Source organism: Ovis canadensis, chromosome 11 (assembly GCF_042477335.2).
Source record: "Ovis canadensis isolate MfBH-ARS-UI-01 breed Bighorn chromosome 11, ARS-UI_OviCan_v2, whole genome shotgun sequence".
Taxonomy (NCBI): Eukaryota; Metazoa; Chordata; class Mammalia; order Artiodactyla; family Bovidae; genus Ovis; species Ovis canadensis.
Window position 1 is genome coordinate 18,122,598 of NC_091255.1, and position 17,134 is coordinate 18,139,731.

The following is a 17,134-nucleotide window of genomic DNA, read 5'->3' on the forward strand; positions in this document are numbered from 1 at the left end:
AATTAAGTTTTATAGCTTTTGCTGTTATCCCACCAGTGACTAAGGATATTCCCTCTGACATCCTGTTTTATTTTCTTACTCCCACCAAAACATTTCTCTCAAACTAGATTCAATCCAGCTTTTAGTGAATTATTCTATATAGTTCATCAATATTTTATAGATCTTTGGAAGACATAGAGGTTGTAAGAGAAGGAGGGTGGTAATTCAAGTACATAAAAATAGTTTTGAATTCACATGTTGTGATTTACTTGTTTCATTATTATAATAAATTTGATTTGTTATTATTATTTTACAATATTGTATTGGTTTTGCCACACATCAACATGAATCTGCCACGGGTGTACACGTGTTCCCAATCCTGAACCGCCCCTCACTTCCCCCCCAACACCATCCCTCTGGGTCATCCCAGTGCACCAGCCCCAAGCATCCTGTACCCTGCATCGAACCTAGACTGGCAATTTGTTTCTCATATGATATTATACATGTTTCAGTGCTGTTCTCCCAAATCATCCCACCCTCTACCTCTCCCACAGAGTCCAAAAGACTGTTCTATACATCTGTGTCTCTCTTTGCTGTCTCGCATACAGGGTTATCGTTATAAATTTGATTTTTTAAACATTAGGCCATCTATTTTTGTTTTTTTTACAATTTCCAAATATGAACAGGTATAATAGTTCTTTTATACTCAAAAATTGTTTGAAAAGATATTAGTTCTTGGAATTGCTCTTGAATGGTGCCATTATTTTCATATAAATACACAAATCCGCTTGTATTTACCGATATAATTTTATTCCAGATATTCTGTGATAATACATGATTTCATTGAAACAGCCCTGAATGGGAGGAAAGTTAACATACTAGTAGTGTTTTAGGTGGAGAAGGCAGTGGCAACCCACTCCAGTACTCTTGCCTGGAAAATCCCATGGACAGAGGAGCCTGGTGGGATGTCATCTATGGGGTCACACGGAGCCAGACACGACTGAAGTGACTTGGCAGCAGCAGCACAGTGTTTTATAAATCAGAAAACAAACTACTCTCATTTTCTGATCATCAAGGATCTGGAAATATATTTTTCTTTTAATATGAAGAAAGCAAATACGTTATCCTGTGTCTTTGTAAAGTCATTGCACCTATAAGAATAGGAAACCTAAAGGTATATGATTAAATATGGATCCAAAGCAGTTCTGATAACTTTTTAGGGTGAGACTCAGACTGTTCTGCTCGTATATAGTAGTATATTGATTTTGATTTAGTCTTTTCATGAAAACAGATTCAACTTGTTAAACAAGAGATGAGACTCATATGATCTCTTTCATTAAAGAAATATTTCACAAATTATGTTGTTTTAGACTTATGAAATTAAGTATTGAAAAAGATTCATATTTTTAAAAACGTTATTACATTCTCTTCAGTAAACAGTGCCTGACTTTCTGTGTAATGTGTATGTTTTTGAGTCTTACACATGCAACAGAATAGGTATAAAGGAAGAATCACTTTATAGTTTAAGAAGTCAGAACTGATAATATATTGACTATGATTTTCCATGAATGAATTTCATCCAGATACTTGGTATTTATACTACTACATTTTCTTCTGTGTTTGTTATTTCATACTGGCTTGTCTTCCCATCTATGGAAAAGTCACCAGGATCCAAAATTGTAGTTTCTTGAAGGAAAATACTAAATATGTGTAATATTAACAAAATATTTACCAATGTTGCTGTTAAGTCCTCTTTTCTAACAGGTATGTAAAGAAAATGCTATACAAAAATGTAAACTTTTTTTTCCTTTTGGAAAATTAGTCCTCATTAATTATTATTGGGGCTTCCCCGATGGCTCAGATGGTTAAGAATCTGCCTGCAAGTCAGGAGACCTGGGTTCTATCCCTGGGTCAGAAAGATCCCCTAGAGAAGGAATGGCAACCCACTCCAGTGTTCTTGGCTGGATAATTTCATGGACTAAGGAGCCTGGTGGGCTTCATTCCATAGGACTGAAAGAGTCGGACATGACTAAGTGACTAACACACACACAATTATTATTTACATAAGAAAAGGTAGAATTTAAAACACATAGGATACATTTTCAGTAGAAAAAGCCTATTTAAATCAAGACCATTTTTCATATGGTTTTGTTTCAAAATCCCTAAGTACCCAATGTAATAATTTTTGGCAGAAGCAGTTCTTGTGTTAAGTTTTGGAGTTTAGAAGTATTGTTCACTAATCATGAGTAAATCTCATCAGGGAGTCCTCTAGGTAAGAAAAATGCCATTTCTGTAAGACAGATGCATTTAATCTAGTGATATTCTATGATGCCAAGTGGTATAAAACATTTATTAAACTGTGTAATAAATAGGACTCAATTTTGCTATATCCCTAGAGCTCAAAAATTCTTGCCTGAAAAAATCCCATGGACAGAGGAGCTGGCAGGCTATAGTTCATGGGTTCTCAAAAGAGTCAGACACAACTTAGCTACTGAACAACAACAAAATATATCATAATTTGTACATGTGCACTGTCATGCTTGCCTCTTTGGGACCCTATGAACTGAAGCCCACCAAGCTCATCTGTCCCTGGGATTTTCCAGGCAAGAATACTGGAGTAGGTTGCCATTTCCTATTCCAGAGGATCTTCCCGACCCAGAGATTGAACCCACGTTTCCTGCATGTTCTGTATTTGCAGGTGGATTCTTTATTATGATGCCACCTGTGAAGTCCCTTATCATACTTTTTTAGCAATAAGCTAACCATAAAAGAGTTGCTGTGTTAATTTTGTAAATTAGCTCAATTCGTGCTTCTCAGTTTTGTTTACATGCTTTATATTAATGAAACATAGGAAATGTAGAGATAGTTCTAGTGATGTTTTTAATGATGCATTCAAGAGTTGATGTTTTTGTAATTTATATATGTATGTTCAGTTCAGTTGCTCAGTCGTGTCCGACTCTGTGACCCCATGGACTGCAGCAGGCCATGCTTCACTGTCCATCACCAGCTCCCAGAGGTTACTCAAACTCATTTCCATTGAGTTGGTGAGGCCATTCAACCATCTTATCCTCTGTTGTCCCCTTCTTCTCCTTCCTTCAATCTTTTCCAGCATCAGGGTCTTTTCTAATGAGTCAGTTCTTCGCACCAGGTGGCCAAAGTATTGGAATTTCAGCTTTAGCATCAGTCCTTCCAATGAACACTCAGGACTGATTTCCTTTAGGATTGACTGGTTGGATCTTGCAGACCAAGGGACTCTCAAGAGTCTTCTCCAACACCACAGTTCAAAAGCATCAAACCATAGCTTTGACTAGACAGACCTTTGTTGTCAAAGTAATGTCTCTGCTTTTTAATATGCTGTCTAGGTTTGTCATAGCTTTTCTTCCAAGGAGCAAGTGTCTTTTAATTTCATGGCTGCAGTCACCATCTGCAGTGATTTTGGAGACCAAGAAAATAAAAGTCTGTTTCCATTGTTTCCCTATCTATTTGCCATGAAGTGATGGGACTGGATGCCGTGATCCTAGTTTTCTGAATGTTGAGTTTTAAGCCAACTTTTTCACTCTCCTCTTTCACTTTCATCAGGAGGCTCTTTAGTTCTTTGCTTTCTGCTATACGGGTGGTGTTGCCATTATTGAAGACTGCCATTATCTTACCAGGGCTTCCCTGGTGGCTTAGAGGTTAAAGCGTCTGCCTGGAATGCAGGAGACCTGGGTTTGATCCCTGGGTCAGGAAGATTCCCCTAGAGAAGGAAATGGCAACCCATTCCAGTACTCTTGCCTGAAGAATCCAATGGAGGGAGGAGCCTGGTAGGCTATAGTCCGTGGGTTGGCAAAGAGTAGAACTTCACTCACTCACTCATTATCTTACTGCAGTTTAGCCTCAGATCAAACAACAATGGGAGGGAACACAGCCCCACCCATTAACAGAGAATTGGATTAAAGATTTACTGAGCATGGCCCCGCCCATCAGAACAAGGCCCAGTGTCCCCCTCAGTCAGTCTCTCCCATCTGGAAGCTTCCATAAGCCTCTTACTCTTCTCCATTAGAGGGCAGGCAGACTGAAAACCACAATCACAGAAAACTAACCAATCTAACCACATGGACCACAGCCTTGTCTAACTCAATGAAACTTTGAGCCATGCTGTATAGGGCCACCCAAGATGGACAGGTCATGGTGGAGAGTTCTGACAAAGTGTGGTCCACTGGAGAAGGGAATGGCAAACTACTTCAGTATTCTTGCCTTGAGAACCCCATGGACAGTATGAAAGTACGAAAATATAGGACTCTGAAAGATGAACGCCTCAGCTTGGTAGATGCCCAATATGCTACTGGAGATCAGTGGAGAAATATCTCCAGAAAGAATGAAGAGACAGAGCCAAAGCAAAAACAACACCCAGTTGTGGATGTGACTGGTGACGGAAGTAAAGTCCAATGCTGTAAAGAGCAGTGTTGCATAGGAACCTGGAATGTTAGGTCCATGAATCAAGGTAAATTGGAAGTGGTCAAACAGGAGATGGCAAAAGTGAACATCGACATTTAGGAATCAGTGAACTAAAGTAGACTGGAATGTGTAACTTTAACTCAGATGACCATTTTATCTACTACTGTGGGCAAGAATCCCTTAGAAGAAATGGAGTAGCCCTCATAGTCAACAATAGAGTCTGAAATGCGGTACTTGGATGCAGTCTCAAAAATGACAGAAAAATCTGTTTGTTTCCAAGGCAAACCATTCAGTAGCACAGTAATCCAACTCTGTGCCCCGACCAATAGTGCTAAAGAAGCTGAAGTTGAATGGTTCTATGAAGACCTATAAGAGCTTCTAGAACTAACACCCAAAAACGATCTCCTTTTCATTATAGGGGACTGGAACACAAAAGTAGGAAGTCAAGAAACACCTGGAGCAACAGGCAAATTTGGCCTTGGAATACAGAATGAAGCAGGGCAAAGGCTAATAGATAATAGAGTTCTGCCAAGAGACACTGGTCATAGCAAACACCCTCTTCCAACAACATAAGAGAAGACTCTACACGTGGACATCACCATATGGTCAGTATGTATGGCTGGTTAAAGCAAAATTATCCATCCAAGCAGGGAGCGTTTTTATATAAATTGTCAAGGAAAGTGCCACTTGATAGGACATGAGAGGAATGGACAAGACTTACTTTATATCCTGTGCTCTATATACTCTGTCCCATCCAACTTCTTAACATCCCTCTGTAAGTAGCAAGTATCTCAGTTTTGCGGGTGAATAAACTGGCTTCGATGGACCCAAGTCTGAGTGAACTCCAGGAGTTGGTGATGGACAGGGAGGCCTGGCGTGCTGCAATTCATGGGGTCGCAAAGAGTCAGACACAACTGAGCAACTGACCTGAACTGAATTGAAATTGGCTTCAGGAATTAAAATAACTTGCTATGGTCACACAGCTTGTAGCATCAGAATTGGGACTGATACCAATCAACTCCAAAATCCACATTCTTTATTACTATCATTTTGAAAATTAATATGATCAGAAATGTAAACTGTATAGAAAAGTTAGCTTTTGAAAACTAACAACAGCTAAAGTTAGCTGGGAAGTGGGAAACGTTAGCTGTTGACAGATAGGGATTTACTTGAAAATGATTAGATCCCTTATCTAACCAATAAATGGTAAAAAAAATATAATGGGCAGAAACTCAGTGTGTAAGAGTTTGTAGCTTTCTTCTCTTCCTCTGGGATAGTTCTGCCTTTGCTAATTGAGTTTCCTGCATTTTCCCTCCCTTCAAGGAAGGCTCAGTTTTGTCAGGCTAGGCCTTTGGGGATTTGTAATGTAGAATTGAGAGACAGAGATGAGATAGAAGGAATATGAAAGTTGCCACTGCAGTGTAGTCTCATTGTATTAATCCATGTTTTCTGCTTTGTATCTTGTCATGGTTGCATTAAAAAAAAAACTTCAAGACTTCCTGGTGATCCAGTGGTTAAGACTCCGTGCTTCCACTGTAGGGGCATGGGTTCAAACCCTGGTCTGGAAACTAAGATCCTGCATGCCACATGGCCAAAAAATTTTAAATAAATAAATAGAATAATATATAAAAGCGTTTCAGTGGAGTTCTTCAAATCTCACAGAGAATGGTGCTGCTGCTAAGTCACTTCAGTCGTGTCCAACTCTGTGCAGCCCCATAGATGGTAGCCCACCAGGCTCCCCCATCCCTGGGATTCTCCAGGTAAGAACACTGGAGTGGGTTGCCATTTCCTTCTCCAATGCATGAAAGTGAAAAGTGAAAGTGAAGTCGCTCAGTTGTGTCAGACCCAGGCTCCTCCGTCCATGTGATTTTCCAGGCAAGAGTACTGGAGTGGGGTGCCATTGCCTTCTCCAACAGAGAATGCTGGTAGCTCCTAATTGTGTAGCAGTGTTAGAAGATCTTGATAATTCTTGAATTTGGATATTTGAGTTTACTGTGTTATTGTCTTTATTTTTGTATATGTTTTGATATTTGCCATAATAAAATGTCTTAGTGATTGTACTTGATTGTTAATGATCCTCCTGTAATCCTGGAGTGTCAGAACTATATCTTATATATTATTGTGGTATATTTCTGATTGTCTTACATGTAGTAGCCACTCAATAAATAAACATCTGAATTGAACAGAATATACTATTTTGTTGTTCAGTTTTAAATAAGGACTATTTAAGTAGTCATTAATATATAAAGTATATATTATATATATACTGTAGCCCACCAGGCTTCTCCATCCATGGAATTTTCCAGGCATGAGTACTGGAGTGGGTTGCCATTTCCTTCTCTAGAGGATCTTCCTGACCCAGGGATTGAACCCGGGTCTCCTGCATTGCAGGCAGACGCTCTACCATCTGAGCCACCAGGGAATCCTTTAATATATAAAGTAAAAATAGGCTTTTTGGCTAATACTGTAAAGGTGAGAAAATGTTTTGAAATTAGATAGTGGTGGTGTTTGTAGAACCCTGAATATACTAAAACAGTGACTCTTGTATACTTTAAATGAATATGTTTTAAAGTATATGAATTATATCCTAATTTTAAAAAAGAATGTAAAAATCTTCAAAGACAAGATAAACTGGGAGAAGATAGTTGTACCACATAAAACTGATAAAGGAAAGAATTTCCACAAATTAATAAGGAAAGACAAATTCTATAGACGAATAGACAAATTTCAGGAACAGGTACATCACAAAGAGGAAAGAAAATTGCCAAGAAAAAAGATGCCCAGCTCATTAGAGATGAAAGAAATGCACATAGTAAATTCAATGAAACAAAACTGTTATGCTTACCAGATTTGCAGAAATGAGACAAATTATCGACAAAGATGTACAGAACAAGAACCTTTGTACGTTGCTGGTGGGAATGTTAACTAGTACAATCACTTTTGAAAAAAGATTTTGGTATTATCTGGTAGGCTGCAGTCCACGGGGTTGCTAAGAGTCGGACACAACTGAGCTACTTCACTTTCACTCTTCACTTTCATGCATTGGAGAAGGAAATGGCAACCCACTCCAGTGTTCTTGCCTTGAGAATCCCAGGGATGGGGGAGCCTGGTGGGCTGCTGTCTGTGGAGTCACACAGAGTCAGACACGACTGAAGCGACTTAGCAGCAGGTAGAAATGAACATATATGTGTGCTTTGATCTAGCAGCTCTACCCCTGCTAGTATTTGTGTGTGTGTGTTTGTATACACCTGTGTATGTGTTTTCTGTCCTGTTCCCAGTAATCTGCAATACCACCTGTACTGGGTTTGCACATTTTCCCGGCCCTGTTTCTGGGCTCTGTTACTTTAAATGTGTTTATTTATGCACTCATTTTGTTCTGACTTAATAATTGTGTTGTTTAGCTGCTCAGTTGTGTCCGACTCTTTGTGACACCATGGACTGTAGCCCACCAGGTTTCTCTGTTCTTGTGACTTCCAGGCAAGAGTACTGGAGTGGGTTGCCATTTCCTACTCCAGGGCATCTTCCTGACCCAGGGAATGAACCAGAGTCTCCTGCAAGTCTCCTACATTGCCAGCAGATTCTTTACCACTGAGCCACCGAGGAAGCCCTAATTACTGTAGCCTTATCTATTTCTTTGTGACTGCGCTGGGTCTTCATTGCTGTGTGCAGGCTCTCTTTCTGTGGGGGCTACTCTCTCGTTGTGGTATTTAGGCTTCTCGTTGAGGTGGCTTCTCCTGGTGTGGCGCACTGGCTCTAGGGTACATGGGCTTCATTAGTTGTGGCCTATGGCCTCAGTAGTTGGGGCACAGGGGTTTAGTTGCTCCTCAGCGTATGGAATCTTCCTGGAACAGGGGCCAAACCTGCCTCCCCTGCATTGGCAGGTGGATTCTTAACCACTGGACCGTCAGGGAAGTTTTAAAATAAGCCTTAATATCTAGTAGGGTCACTTTCTTCAGAAATATTCTTTAGGAGTATTTTGGCTATTCATGGTCCTTTGTTTTTCCATATAGACTTAAGGATCACCTTGCAAATCTTATGAGAAGTCCTGCTGAATTGTTATTGAACTTACATTTAATTACTTTGAATTTGTGGGTCATTTTGAAAATAATTTTCATGAAGATAATATATTTCTCCATTTATTTAGGTCTTCTTTAGTGCCTTTCAATCAAATTTTATAATTTTCTTTATAAAGATCTTATATTCTTTTGTTAGATTAATTCCTAGAGGGGTGTGTGTGTTGGGGAGAGAGAGAGAATAATGTCAAGTTAAAAAACAACTTTGGGACTTTCCCTGGTGGTCCAGTGGTTAACAATCTCTCTGCAAATGCAGGGGACACAGGTTCAATCCCTGGTCTGGGAAGATCCTACATGCTACAGAGCAGCTGAGTCCTCACACCACAACTAATAAACCTGCTCTCTAGAGCACATGACCTGCAACTGAGCCCATGTGCCCTAAAGCCCATGTTTGGCAACAAGAGAAGCCACCCCAATGAGAAGCCTGTGCACTGCAACAAAGAGTATTGCTCTCTTGCAACAACTAGACAAAGCCCACACGTAGCAACTAAGACCCAGTGCAGCCAAAAACTAAGTAATTTTTTAAAAAGCAACTTTATAGAGGTACAATTTACACCATAAAATTCACCCATTTTAAGTGTACAGTACAGTTCACTGTGGATATTTTCAGAGTTGTGCAGCCATCATCACAATCTAGTTTTAGAACATTTTCATCATCCCAAAAAGAAACCTTGTGCCCAATGGCATTCTTTCTAACCACCCCTGGCTCTAGGAAACTACTAATCTGGTAAACACACACACCAAAAAATCATTTTATTATGGACGTTTAAAAATAAATATGCAAAGTCAAAAGAATAGAACAGTGACTCCAAAACAGCAAATTTAATGAATTTTATTTTCTGATTCCTCCAGATTCTATCTAACGTCTCCCTGGATTGTTTTGAAACCTATTTCAGTCATAATTTCATTTCTTTCATAAGTTTGTAAATATGTGTGTCTCTTCAAGGTATAAGGACTCTTTTTTAAAACTTAACTATGATATGACTATCACACCTAAAGAGATTAACAATAATTCTTTAGTATCATCTCATATTCAGTCATCCTTTCATGGATCATAGTTTATCGTGCGTGGCAAAGGGACTTGTATAACTCAGTGAAGCTGTGAGTCAGACTGTGCAGGGCCACCCAAGATGAATGGGTCATAGTGAAGAGTTCTCACAAAAATGGCACTGGAAGCAACAGTTAGAACTGGACACAGAACAATTGACTGGTTCAAAATTGGGAAAGGAGTATGATAAGGCTATATATTGTCACCCTGCTTATTTAACTTATATGCAGAATACATCATGTGAAATGCCGGGCTGAATGAATCACAAGCTGGAGTCAAGATTGCCAGGAGAAATATCAACAACCTCAGATATGCAGATAACACCACCCTCATGGCAGAAAGTGAAGAACTAAAGAGCCTCTTGATGAAAATGAGAGAGGAGAGTGAAAAAGTTGGCTTAAAGCTCAACATTCAGAAAACGAAGATCATGGCATCTGGTTCCATTACTTCATGGCAAATAGATGGGGAAACAGTGGAAAAAGGAAAGTGGAAAGCTGGCTTAAAACTCACATTCGAAAAACTAAGATCATGGCATCCAGTCCCATCACTTCATGGCAAATAGGGGAAAAGTAGAAGCAGTGACAGACTTTCTTTTCTTGGGCTCCTTTGGAGCCGATGGTGATGGCAGCCATGAAATTAAAGGATGCTTGCTCCTTGGAAGAAAAATTATGACCAACCTAGACAGCATATTAAAAAAGCAGAGACATCAATTTGCTGACAAAGGTCTGTATGGTCAAAGCTGTGGTTTTTCCAATAGTCATATTTGGATGTGAGAGTTGGATCATAAAGAAGGCTGAGCGCTGAAGAACTCATACTTTTGAACTCTGGTGCTGGAGAAGACTCTTGAGAGTCCCTTGGACAGCAAGGAGATCAAACCAGTTAGTCCAAAAGCAAATCAATCCTGAGTATTTATTGAAGGACTGATGCTGAAGCTGAAGCTCCAGTACTTTGGCCCCTAATGCAAAGAGCTGACTCATTGGAAAAGTCCCTGATGCTGGAAAAGATGGAAGGCAAAAAGAGAAGGGGGTGGCATAGGATGAGATGGTTAGTAGGATCACCAACTCAGTGGTCTTGAATTTGAATGAACTCTGGGAGACAGTGAAGGACAGAGAAACCTGGTGTGCTGCCGTCCGTAGAGTCACAAAGAATCAGACATGACTTAGCAACTGAGCAGCAACAACAACTACAATATTCAGTCAATTTTCAAAGCACTATACAAGAGCAGTCTATATGTTGCATTCGTTTGATGTCTCTTAAAACTAACTTAATCGGTGATGATTTCCTGTCCCTATATTTTTTTCTTGCCACCTGTTGGTTAGAGAAATTAATCATTTGTTGGTAATCTGTAAAAAAATTTTTTATAAAACGGTAGGTGGTTCTGGAGCAGCACATCCTGTCCAGTAGATGTATAATATGAACCACAATGCAGGCCACATAATTAAAATTTTCTAGTACCTGCATTAAAAAAGAAAAAGATGAAATTAATTTTGACTCATTTTAGTCAGCCGAGGGTATAAAGATATTATCATTTTAAAATATTCAATATAAATAATTATATTTTACATTCTTAGTTTTCAAAATCTGTTATGTAGTACACATGTACAGCATATCTCAATTCAGAGTGGGAAATTTCAGGTGCTCAGTAGCTACTAGATTGGACAGTGCAGATCTAGAAGCTTGATCAGACTTAGGCTTGAATCTTTGTCAAGAACAATTCATAGGTGATGCTGTATATTTTATTAATATATTGCATTACAGCAGGAGGCAGATGTCTGTTTTTGTATGTGTGTGTGTGTGTGTTAAGTTTGTTCCAGAGTTTTGTTTGTTGTCAGCCTTTCAACTCATGGTTTTAGCTGCTATTGATGGTAATTGCCTACATTCATATAATTAATTATTGAAAATGGTGACTGTCTAATTCTGTCATTACTTTTGCATCTAATAGCAGAATTGTTCTATAAAGAAGAATTTTTCCTATTGGTTGGTTGCTTTCCTGTTATTTTTTAATCACAGTTATGCTTTGTTACTAATTTTTAAACTTAATTAAATAGTGATAAGAAAATGTGATCTGTATGTGATGCCCTTTTTAAAATCTGTTGAATCTTGCTTTATGGCCTATTGTATGGGCAGTTCTCAAAAATATTTCATCTGTGCTTGAACAGAATGTTTGTGCCCCAGTTGTTGGGTACCTTGCTAAATATGATTATAAAATAAAACTTATTAATTATATCATTCACATTCTTGATGTCTGTACTGATTTTTTGTTTGATCTGTCAATTACTGAAAGAGATGAGTTATAGTTTCTTCTATTATAATAGTGTATTTATTTATGTAATTCTATTGGTATTTGCTTTATATATTCTGGAATTCGGCTGTTAGTTATACACAACTTTAGGAAGTTACGTCTTCCTAGTGAATCGAACCTTTAATCATGTAGTGACCCTCTTTACCTTAGTAATAGTTTTTGCATAAAAGTTTATCTTGTTTGACAGTAGTATTGGTTAGTATTCTCGGGTGCAAGTTTACTCATCCTTTTACTTTCAGTCTCTTTTCTTATATTTTATATGTCTTTTGGGAACATATGTATTTGGATTTTAAAACTGAAAAATCTAGACTGATAGTCTTTTAGATTGTAAACGTGAGTCTATTTATACTTTCTTTTATTACTGATATAGCAGGTTTATTTCTACCATCTTTTGTGTTTTTTATTTTCATACTTTTCCTGCATCTTATTATTTTTGTGGTTCTTTTCCTCTCTTCATCTTGCTTGTTTTCTTTTTCTTGTCCTTCTTTGGGATATATACACAATATATTTCTTTTACTGGTTATTCCAAAAATGTTAAGATGCATATTTAACCTAAACCCCAAAGTTTAAAAAAAATTTTTTTATTGAAGTATAGTTGCTTTATAATGTTGTGATAGCAACATTACTGTGTAGCAAAATGAATCAGTCATACATATACATATATCCCCTCCGTTTTGGACTTCTTCCCGTAAAGGTCACCACAGTGCATTAAGTAGCTTTTGTATAGCAAAGGAAACCGTAAACAAGATGAAAAGACAACCCTCAGAATGGGAGAAAATATTTGTAAACAAAGGAACTGAGAAAGGATTAATCTCCAAAACATATAAGCAGCTCTTGCAGCTCAATATAAAAAAAACAACTCAATCAAAAAACAGGTGAAAGGGACTTGGTCCCAAGTCCAGTGGTTGGGAATCTGCCTGCCAGTGCAGGGGGCATGGCGGTTCAACCCCTGATCTGGGAAGATCCCACATGCTGCAGAGCAACTAAGCCCATGTGCCACAGCTACTGAGCCAGCGTGCTGCAGCTACGAAAGCCCGTCTGCTCTAGAGCCAGCTCTACAGCGAGGGAAGCCGCCAGAATGAGAAGCTGGCACACTGCAACTGGAGTAGCCCCTGCTCACCCCAAGTGGAGAAAGCTCAAGCAGCAATGGAGACCCACCCCAGCCAAAAATCAATTAAAAAAAAAATTTAATGGTGGAAGATTTAAATAGACATTTAAGTAGACATACAGATGGCCAGCAAATACATGAAAAGATGCTCAACATACTAATTATTAGAGAAATGCAAATCAAAACTGCAGTGAGGTGGTATCACCTCACACTGGTCAGAATGGCCATCATCAAAAATTTACAAACTATAAATGCTGGAGAGGTGTGGAGAAAAGGGAACCCTCAACGCACTGTTGATACAGCCACTATCACAGTATGGCAGTTCCTTGGAAACCCAGAAATAGAACTTCAGTATGACCCAGCAGTCCCACTGTTGGGCATATACTCAGAGAAAACCATAATTCAAAGAGATATATGCACCCTAAACCCAATGTTAAGTTACATTTACCCAGTTTCTTTATATGACAAGGACTTCTGAGTGTTTAAACGCTGATGAGTCTTCCTCAAGGGTGATTATTTGTTGATATTTTAGATCTATTTTTAAAAATTCTACAAAGTAGACTAGACATCCTTATTTTGTAAATAAATGTTTGTTTAGATTTATTCGTGTTTATCTTTTTGTTGTTGTTAGAATTTCAGCATCTCAAGACAGACCTTTCTTCCAAATTACCTTCTTACTAAGGTACATAATTTAGAAATACATTTAAAGGTCTCTTAGTATTTAATGCCATCAGTTTTTGTTTGTTTGAAATGTCATTATTTGCTCTCACACTTTAAAGATTATTTTATGTATTTCAACTCCAGCTTGGTGGTTATTCTTTTAGCTCTCTTTTAGTTAATTATTCCTCTGTCTTCTGAGTTTTATTGCTATTATTGAGAAATTGGTTGTCTGTCTGTTTATCAGGTATCTGTCTTCTCTTTCTTGTGACTTCTAAAATATTTTCCTTGTCTTTGGTTTTCCAGTTTCCCCCATGCTCTATATAGGGTGGTTTTCTTTTTTTCTCTTTTTTATTATCTTGCTTGTGATTTGTTGGGCTCCCCGAATATGACAATCTATAGTTCAACAAGCTTGAAAAATTCTTAGCCATTCTTGTTTCAAATATTGCCTCATGTCTCTCTGTGTTCTTCTTCTGGAACTCTAATTAGGTATATTAAACACTCTTCCTTTGTCCTCTTTGTCTCTTAATTTCATTTCTTTTATGTCTCAATTTTGCATTTGAGTTAATTCTTTAGATCTCTTTTGAGTTCAAACTGAATTTTCACTTTAGGTTCATCTACTGTTTAATTTGTCTACAAAGTTTTTAATTTTAATTATATATCCAGTTTCTAGAAATTCTATTAGGTTCCTTTTCAAATCTTCCTACTCATTCAATAGAATTTGTTTCTTATTCATATTTTTATATCTTTTCTTGTTTCTTTAACTGCTTTCTACAGCTATTAATTTTTTCTATCTCTGTGGAGATAAGTCTCATGTTTGTTATTTTTGCTGACCCTTAATCACAGTGGCTTGTTTCCTATGTTCTGTGTTTTGATTGTGAGTCTGTGTTCATTTATCTCAAGATAGTTTTCATAGTTTAGCCAGAATTTTTAGGTAACTTATAATGGTTTTTTTTTTAGGGTACATTAGTGTTCTGTTTGCCTGAAATGGAAGATACAAGATATTTTTAGTTAATTAGGAGAAATAGAAATAATGTATCTATAACACCATAAAATGGGACTCTGCCTTTTAAAACAGAAATTTTAGAATTTATTCTTTGCGCTGTCACTCCTTTTGTATTAACTGTTGTCTGAAACTGTAGGCATCTATCTATATATGTGAAGTCCTATTTTACTTGTCTCTGCAAGATATTACTAATTATTTTTTATAATTTATTCGTTTTGTTTTTGGTTGCACTGGGTCTTCACTGCTGCAGACTTTCTCTTGTTGAGAGTGGGGGCTACTTTCTAGTTGTGATACACAGACTTCTCATTGCAGTGGCTTCTTTTATTGTGGAACACAGGCTCTAGGGCATGGGCTTCAGTAGTTACAGCACGTGGGCTCAGTAGTTGCAGCTCGCAAGTTTTAGAGTGTGGGCTCAGTAGTTATGGTGCACGGCTTAGTTGCTGCACCTACATGTGGAATCTTACCGGACCAGGGATCGAATCTGTGTCCCCAGCATAGTGGATTCTTAGCCACTGAGCCACCTGGGAAGTCCAAGATGTTACTAATTATTGATTAGCAGGCATAAAGTGAAAAAATATGTGCTGGTCATTTTCTTTATAAAGTTTGTATGATCACTAGAGAAGAGAATACAATTTATGAAAAATGAAAATAATCTTTTAATTTTTGAGGCTTGTCTTAAGGGCCCAATAATTCTGCCTGGTGTTTTTAGGGCAGTAGTTAAAATAGTCTATGATGTAATATTGAGATGAGAGAAATGTTTTGAACCACCAGCATTAAGTATAACATTCATTATTATTCTCAAGTTATTTCATATGTTTCATATGTGTTCTCCCCCAAAGAAAACCCACGCTCTTCTGTGGTAGAGACTGTATTCTGTTTTGCTTGTGTATCTCTATTTTCTTCTAATCCTTAAGAAAAATTTTCTTCTAACTTTCTGTTTGCTGTTGGGTTATAGCTAATTAACAATGTCATGATAGTTTCGTGTGGACAACGAAGGAACTAAGCCATACATATACATGTATCCCTTCTCTGCCAGTCCCCTCTCCCATCCAGGCTGCCACACACACTGAGCAGAGTTCTTTATGCTATACACTAGGTCCTTGTTGGTTGTCCATTTATAATTCTCTTTTCTTTTTCTGAGCATGGATATCTATTTACCTGTTTATTGGCTGCACTGGGTCTTTGTTGTTCCATGCAGGCTTTCTCTAGGTGCCTTGAGAAGAGGCTGCTCTCTAGTTTCAGTGCATGGGTTTCTCATTGCGGTGGTTTCTCTTGTTGCAGAGCATGGGCCCTCTAGGGCGCCTGAGCTTCAGTAGTTGGGGCATGCAAGGCTCAGTAGCTGTGGTGGACTGGTTTAGTTGCCCTGTGGCACGGGGAGTCTCCCCAGACCAGGGATCAAACCCGGGTCCCCTGCATTGGCAGGTGGATTCTTTACTTGGACCACCAGGGAGGTCCTCTATTTCTTTATGTCAGACTTAAGGCCCATATAAATCTTCAGCTTATTCAGAATACTTTTGTGTTTCTTAGCTTGTACAATAGGATCTTTTTATCTTATTTCTCATGAAAATCTTATACCCTGGCATTTCTCTTACTATCTTAGAAAAACTGCATATAATGGAGAAAAGTCCAGTTTGAGTGTACTCAGTGTGACCTCTGTATTTGTGGGAAAATTCCAAGATACCTTTCCAGGCCATTTGCTTTTTGATATATCCATATTGTTCCTTATCCCAGTGAAAACAGATATAGAGGCTACTGTAATTAGGTAGTCCTGCAGTTCTTGCCAGGATAGTAGGGGTTGCTCATTGTGAACACATTATGCTGCCAACAGCTGAGTTAGAACGCTGGGTGTATTTGTGAGAGGATTTGAGTATGAACAACTTGGTTTAAAGATTAAATGAGGGAATAAATTCTGTTGGTAAACCTGGTGAAATTATTAATTTTTAAAAGAAAATTACTAACCTATAGAGAGAAGTTCATATTTAAAGCATTGAATATCACACTGAACATTGTAGAAATAGAAAATTCTGTGTATATTTCATTCAAAGAGTTTTCTAGCTTTCCTCTTCCCTTTCCGAGCAGTGGACGTATGTATTGAAGGCATCCTAGCTTGATGTAATAAGCAACAAGTTGGAATATAGTACAGAACTAGGTATACTATGTAAGGAGTTAACTCAGTATATTTACTGTGTATAAGAAACTTTGATAGACACTGTAGGTAGGTAGTGAGGTTGTTGAGGTGGATGAATAAGAAATAGTCTTTTGTAAATGTAAAATCCATTGGGAGAAATCAGTAAATAATATAAAATAGAATTAAAAATAGAATTTGCAGTAATATGCAATAGGGGAACATAAGAAAGAGAAATACATGAGGATTTATTAAAGAATTGAGAAGGTATCACCAAGAATGTGGCATTTATGTCGATTCTAGAAATGGAGTAGTATTTGCATAAATAGCAAGTGTTGAGAATAGGAGTGTGAGGATCTCATTTTGGGGGATTCGTAACTGTGAAGGCATGCATGGCTA

The 17,134-nt window shown here is 38.0% G+C and overlaps 1 protein-coding gene and 1 non-coding gene across 2 annotated transcripts in view; one reads left to right on the forward strand and one right to left on the reverse strand.

The window, feature by feature from the left end:
• PPM1E (protein phosphatase, Mg2+/Mn2+ dependent 1E) overlaps nucleotides 1-17,134 on the forward strand; it is a 223,597-nt gene that overhangs the window by 34,902 nt on the left and 171,561 nt on the right. The window lies entirely within an intron of this gene.
• On the reverse strand, nucleotides 6,766-6,838 carry TRNAC-GCA (transfer RNA cysteine (anticodon GCA)). The gene has a single exon. It is a non-coding gene; the product is annotated as a tRNA-Cys (tRNA).